We start from the raw sequence: 7,389 nt of genomic DNA, 5'->3' as shown, positions 1-7,389 counted from the left end.
GAGAATTGAAAAACAGCCGATTTTCCTCTCATTTCGAGTTACAAGCAACGAGGATTCTGCGAAGCTTGACAGGGAGGAGGAGTATGCCAAAGATAAAGTACTGAGGGGCTTAAAAAATACCCCTAATGATGAGTACCACTAATGACGAATGTATAGGGAGGGATTCCTTTTATTTCTAGACATGCCCTTTAATCGTTAAGCTTTATCCCCTTTTTTGAGGCATGGGTCTCCTTAGGCCCTGCATGCCGAAGGTCACAAATTTTAAGGGGAAGAGGTGGGGTCATCTCAGGAAATATGACTTGAAAAACTTTTGCAGGTTTAACAATCAGGCATTGTTGTCCTACTTAATAATAATTAGAGACCCCCCCAAATAATGAAAGAACCAAATAAAAATAACCAGACGCCATGTTTTCAATCTTTTGAAGTTTGTTAACACCGGATGTAGACAAGATGTGAGGAAACGCTGTTTAGAATATCACATGTGTAACCTTTCTGAGGGGTAATTTGACAGTATCAGAGGTTTAAATGCTTTGATTTGGCAGCTTAATTACCGGGAAACTATCCAACAATTATTTTTGTACCAGTAATCAGTGATATATCCACAAAGGTGTTTATTATAGTTTTTTTTTCTTTTTTTTTGGTGGCAAGGAACAAAAGGAAGTATATATAAATGTGCTGGTATAGAAATATCTCCAAAATGTGAGTAAAAAAGGCAACTTTCTTAGATGTATATTTATATAGCTATACGTATCTGTCAAGACACAATAATTCAGTTTGTGTAAAAACAATTTGTGTGTACACATGTGATAGAAAGTTCCTAGAGGGTAAACAAGAATTAGTAATGATTACTCCTGGTGGGTAGGGCTGGGGAGGAAAGTTTCTGAGAATCTTTACTTTAAAAAAAAAAAAAAGTTAAAAAATTTTGGCAGGGCCAAAATATTGCCTCAGCAATATGTGGGATCTTAGTTAGACCAAGGATCTCACCCGGGGAAACTTGCTTTAGGAGTTTTATCCACTGGACGGCCAAGGAAGTCACTGAGCATCTTTACTTTCTACTTTTAGCTTTCCTGTACTATGCTGCTCCAGTATTTTCCAATGAATGTATGTTATACCTTAATAATTAATTACAAATGAAGGTTGAGGAGCACTGTGACTGAACCTTTTGAGTTTAGGAGGGAAGGTCTAGGAAAAAAAGTTACAGCGCCTAAAGTATGAAGGGAGAGGCTTCTCTGGTGGCTCAGACGGTAAAGCGTCTGCCTACAATGTGGGAGACTTGGGTTTGATCCCTGGGTCGGGGAAGATTCTCTGGAGAAGGAAATGGCAACCCACTCCAGTACTCGTCTGGAAAATCCCATGGACGAAGGAGCCTGGTAGGCTACTTTGGACACGACTGAGCAACTTCACTTCAAAGTATGAAGGGAGAGAAGAAAACAGCTTCACTCGTGACTTTTTATTACTTGAAAAACTTTCAGTGACTTACCCTTATATATCATTGGCCAGAACTGGCTTAAACAAATTGTGATTCATTCCCTGGAGCTAGATGCATCACCACCGATGCAAAACTGGGGTTCCACTGGCAAAGAAAAAGAGCTTATGGCTTTTAGGGAGGCAATCACGTTGTCTTCCACAACACTAACCCTGTCTCCGTTCAGTTCAATTCAGTTCAGTCGCTCAGTCGTGTCCAACTCTTTGCGGCCCCATGAATCGCAGCACGCCAGGCCTCCCTGTCCATCACCAACTCCTGGAGTTCACTCAGACTCATGTCCATCGAGTGCGTGATGCCATCCAGCCATCTCATTCTCTGTCGTCCCCTTCTCCTCCTGCCCCTAGTCCTTCCCAGCATCAGAGTCTTTTCCAATGAGTCAACTTCTAGTGCTAGCCTAACTCTTTTTTTTTTTTTTCAAATCCACACTTTTATTTATTTTCAAGAAGTTTAAATTCTTGAAGGGTACAGCATCACACGAATTCTGTGTCCAATGGCCTTAGCAGGAAGATTGCTTTGGAATTTGGCACGAACCATGCCACTGTTTCCATGAGCTCGAGTGAACTTTCCCCAGATTACTCTGGTTTTGTTAGGTTTTCCACCAGGAGTTACTGTGGTGTTCTTTGCTTTGTACACATAAGCACATCTCTTGCCTAAATAGAATTCAGTTTCATCTCGAGCATATACACCTTCAATTTTCAGGAGAGCAGTGTGTTCCCTTTGGTTCCGTAGACCCCACTTATAGCCAGCAAAAATTGCCTTGGACCACAGCCTTCCAGACATATTTGTCGTTTTATAGTGCTAGCTAACTCTTGAGTGTCATTTCTTAACTTCCTCTACCCCCTGCCCAAGTTTCTCTTAGTATGCTCACTGGCCTTTCAGTTCCTCAAATGTATCAATTTCTTTCCTGACTCCTGGCCTTCCACATGTGTTGTTCCCTTTGCTGGAGTATCTTTGCTCTTTAAAAGTCTTGTTAGTGCTCATGCTTTTCTTTTTAGACCTTATCAACTATCATACCCTTAGACTGACCTGTCCATTGAGTTGCAATTAGGTTCTTACTCCCCCTAACTTATAACTTTTTATCTCACCACTAACTTGGCATTTTCTCCCTAGTATTTATCACAAGGTCATTATCGTATCTGTATTATCACGTATTTATTTTATTTCTTACCCAACTAGTAGCTCAGCTGGTAAAGAATCTGCCTGCAATATGGGAGACCTGGGTTCAATCTCTTGGTTGGGAAGATCCTCTGGAGATGGGAAAGGCTACCCACTCTAGTATTCTGGCCTGGAGAATTCCAGGACTATTCCTGGACTATATAGTCCATGGGGTCGAAAAGAGTTGAACATGACTGAGTGACTTTCACTTTCACTTTGTACCTGACTAGAAAGTAAGGTCCACAAGGGCATAGATTGTTTCTTGTTCACTCTTGTACCTCCATTGTCCAGAATGGTACCCAGCACATAATAGGTACTCAAGAATACACAGAAGAACTGTACAAAAAAGGTCTTCACAACCAAGATAATCATGACAGTTTGATCACTCACCTAGAGCCAGACATCCTGGAATGGGAAGTCAAGTGGGCCGTAGAAAACATCACTACGAACAAAGCTAGTGGAGGTGATGGAATTCCAGTTGAGCTATTTCAAATCCTGAAAGATGATGTTGTGAAAGTGCTGCACCAATATGCCAGCAAATTTGGAAAACTCAGCAGTGGCCACAGGACTGGAAAAAGGTCAGTTTTCATTCCAATCCCAAAGAAAGGCAATGCCAAAAAATGCTCAAACTACCACACAATTGCACTCATCTCACACGCTAGTAAAGTAATGCTCAAAATTCTTCAAGCCAGGCTTCAGCAATACATGAACCGTGAACTTCCCCATGTTCAAGCTGATTTTAGAAAAGGCAGAGGAACCAGAGATCAAATTGCCAACATCCGCTGGATCATGGAAAAAGCAAAAGAGTTCCAGAAAAACAGCTATTTCTGCTTTCTTGACTATGCCAAAGCCTTTGACTGTGTGGATCACAAGAAATTGTGGAAAATTCTGAAAGAGATGAGAATACCAGACCACCTGACCTGCCTCTTGAGAAATTTGTATGCAGGTCAGGAAGCAACAGTTAGAACTGGACATGGAACAATAGACTGGTTCCAAATAGGAAAAGGAGTACATCAAGGGTGTATATTGTCACCCTGCTTCTTTAACTTCTATGCAGAGTACATCATGAGACATCCTGGGCTGGAAGCAGCACAAGCTGGAGTCAAGATATCAAATATCAATAACCTCAGATATGCAGATGACACCACTCTTATGGCACAAAGTGAAGAGGAACTAAAAACTCTCTTGATGAAAGTGAAAGAGGAGAGTGAAAAAGTTGGCTTAAAGCTCAACATTCAGGAAATGAAGATCATGGCATCTGGTCCCATCACTTCATGGCAGATAGATGGGGAAACAGTGGAAACAGTGTCAGGCTTTATTTTTCTGGGCTCCAAAATCACTGCAGATGGTGACTGCAGCCATGAAATTAAAAGATGCTTACTCCTTGGAAGAAAAGTTATGACCAACCTAGACAGCATATTGAAAAGCAGAGACATTACTTTGCCGACAAAGGTCCGTCTAGTCAAGGCTATGGTTTTTCTGGTGGTCATGTATGGATATGAGAGTTGGACTGTGAAGAAGGCTGAGTGCCGAAGAATTGATGCTTTTGAACTGTGGTGTTGGAGGAGACTCTTGAGAGTCCCTTGGACTGCAAGGAGATCCAACCAGTCTATTCTGAAGGAGATCAGCCCTGTGATTTCTTTGGAAGGAGTGATGCTGAAGCTGAAACTCCAGTACTTTGGCACCTCATGCGAAGAGTTGACTCATTGGAAAAGATTCTGATGCTGGGAGGGATTGTGGCAGGAGGAGAAGGGGACGACAGAGGATGAGTTGGCTGGATGGCATCACGGACTCGATGGACGTGAGTCTTGAGTGAACTCTGGGAGTTGGTGATGGACAGGGAGGCCTGGCATCATGCGATTCATGGGGTCGCAGAGTCAGACACGACTGAGCGACTGAACTGAACTGAACTGACTGAATGTGTGCAGGATGGATGAATAGGGAACAAATGAATGGAAACAAGTATGAAAAGCAAGGTGTAGGATTACACACAGATAAAAGAGGGTAGAATTGGAAAAATTATGTTTTGGTAGGAGAAGATAGGATGGATATAAGTAGCCTCATCTTAGCCATGGCTGACTTTGGGGCCTAAATCTTATGCCCAAGTACAGCAGATACTTTTTACAGTTCTTGAAACTAAATCAGACTCTTTCCTGCTTTCTTATATTGGATAATATAATTCCTTGGAAATTGCTTTTGGTCATAATTAGCCTGTTACTTCCATGGACATGGAACTAACCAGATGAAACTCAAAGGAGCAAATTAATTTTTCCTGAATAGAAATTACTTTACAATGGAAAAATATAGATTATGTATGTAGTCCAGAATGCCCAAGGGCAGTCCTTGTGGAAGGTTTTGTACAGTATCATTAAGTAAGTATTGAGCCTACAAATGCCAGTCAGTCAAAGCAGAAGCTGAGAGTAATACGAGTTTGACTCATGCACTCTGATAAAAGTTTGGGAAGTAGAGCTTGTGTAAGTCCAGATCCCAGGTGACTTCAAGATTGTTAAAAGCTGTTCAGTTGCAGTTTAGTTCCTTCCCTAGAAGCATTCCTGATTCTTGGGAGAAATTCTCAAGAAGTATGTATGCTTAAAGAAATACTCAAATTGCCACCCTCTTTTTTGGCTATTCATGCGGAGACTATGGTTCTTTAATGCATTACTTCTTTTTAAAATTACTTACAAATAATTTTCTTATGTTATCTGAATTTAAGGTAAATAGATCCACCATGTTTTCTCTTTGAGTTTATGTAAGACTTCTGTTGGGCTTCCCTGGTAGCTCATTGGTAAAGAATCTGCCTGGCAGTGCAGGAGACACAGGTTTGATCCCTGAATTGGGACGATCTCCCTGGAGAAGGAAATGGCAACCCACTCCCCAGTATTCTAGCCTGAGAAATGCCATGGACAGAGGAGCCTGGTGGGCTACAGTCCTTGGGGTTGCGAAAGAGTCAGACAGATTTAGTGACCAACAGCAAGACTTTTGTTGAAGGGAATTCATAGTAATACCACCAAGAATCCTCTTTTGATGGGCTATTTTAAGACAGTGAAAGTTACATAAAGATATGATTACTTTTCCTATTTAAGTATGTGTTAAAGATTTTTAAATTGTTACTATGAATATTTTTAAGTAAACAAAAGTATAGAATTATAGTATATTCCTTATATCCATCACCAAGTTAACAGTTATCAATATTTTGCTACATTTCCTTTATTCATTTTATTTATTTGTGAGAGTATTTGGAAACAAAGCCTTAGACATGAGATCTTTTCTGCAACATACTTTAATATTCATCTCTAAACAGTGTTGATATTTGGCTTCCATAAACAAAGGGACATTATCATACCTATCAAAATTAATTTTGATTAATTAATTTCTTGGTATTATAGCCATAATTAAATTTCCCCCAAAGTGTTAAATATTCTATTTAAGTTGATTTGTCTAAACAGTGTTCCAACAGAGTCCACATATTGCATTTGGTTGCCAGAGCTTGTATCTTTTAATCTAGAGCATTTCTCCTCACTGCCTTTTTTTTTTTTTTTTAATGTTGTTGACTTGTTGCAGGTTAACTGGGTTAGTTGTCTTATGGGATGTTTCACATTCTAGATACATGTGTTTGCTTTCTTGTGATGTCGTTAACACGTTTCTCTATCCTCTCTGAAGTTAGCTCTAGAGCAACACTGCTCAATAGAAGTTTCTGTGATTACAGAAATATTCTACTTGCACTATCCAATACAGTAGCCACTCGCCATTGTGGCTATTGAGCACTTTAGAGGGGACTAGTGTGAGTAAGGAACTGAATTTTAATTTTTATTTAGTTTTAGTTAATTTAAATTTAAATAGCCATATATGTCTACCTTACTATGTCCTGCAGCTCTGGAGTCTCAATTGTATTCAACTTCACCTTTCTTGTCAAAAGTGCTTCCTATGAATCACATAGGAAGAAGACATGTGATGGCACCTTTAGTAAGGGTGAGAGAGGTCACTGGGTTCATATGGTGACAGCCTGATCCCTCTAATATGAAGTTCCCCCAAAGGATGTGATTTTAAGATTTTTATAATATATATATGTATAAGCTTCATCTTTATGCAGTTTATGAGAACCAAGGAAAGAGCCCAACATAGCTCATTGAGCTCTTTTATATATTTATAGTAAAAGCCAGAAAGGTAAACTTTTCTCATGTATATATCAGACTGTAAGAAACTGTTAAAAAAAACATTTCAGAGAAATTCCTTGAAGAAGGAGAAACATTAAAACAAAAATTAGTTCCTGAATCTTGAAGCTGGGCCTGCAGTTAAAAAAAAAAAATCAGTAATCTGGCATTGTGTTATTGCTGAAATAATCCAGATTGTTTTAGGTACTTGAGGTTCCTCCCCTCGCCCACCCCCTGCCTTGAAGTTATTTCTCACAAATACTAATGAACAACTCACTTTGGAAACTCAATTTGCTGGTATTCTTCACATTGGCTAATGAAGAATTCACTGGCATAAAAGATTCTAGAGTCTAACAAATGTGTCTGAGTCCAGAAATAAACTAATGGCCTGGGACAGGACACTGAAGATATTTCTCACTTTTTATTGAATACACTGCCCTTGTAGAGACAACTGGCTCTAATAAGTGGGCATGAATGTGATGGAGAGAAGAGCTCCACTTTCCTTATCTGCTGCTTGTCAGATAACATGGGTGGCCCAATGACAATTACAGGGTCTTTTCCCAGAAAATGCAACTATCAGTTCAGTTCAGTTCAGTT

At 39.8% G+C, this 7,389-nt stretch overlaps 1 pseudogene; it reads right to left on the bottom strand.

The window, feature by feature from the left end:
- Positions 1 to 620: 620 nt before the first annotated feature.
- On the bottom strand, positions 621 to 2,273 carry LOC138433594 (large ribosomal subunit protein eL33 pseudogene; annotated as a pseudogene).
- Between the last annotated feature and the right edge of the window lie 5,116 nt (positions 2,274 to 7,389).

This window comes from Ovis canadensis, chromosome 2, assembly GCF_042477335.2.
Source record: "Ovis canadensis isolate MfBH-ARS-UI-01 breed Bighorn chromosome 2, ARS-UI_OviCan_v2, whole genome shotgun sequence".
NCBI lineage: Eukaryota > Metazoa > Chordata > Mammalia > Artiodactyla > Bovidae > Ovis > Ovis canadensis.
The sequence above is the reverse complement of the archived record's forward strand: the minus strand, read 5'-3'. Positions and strand labels throughout refer to the sequence as shown.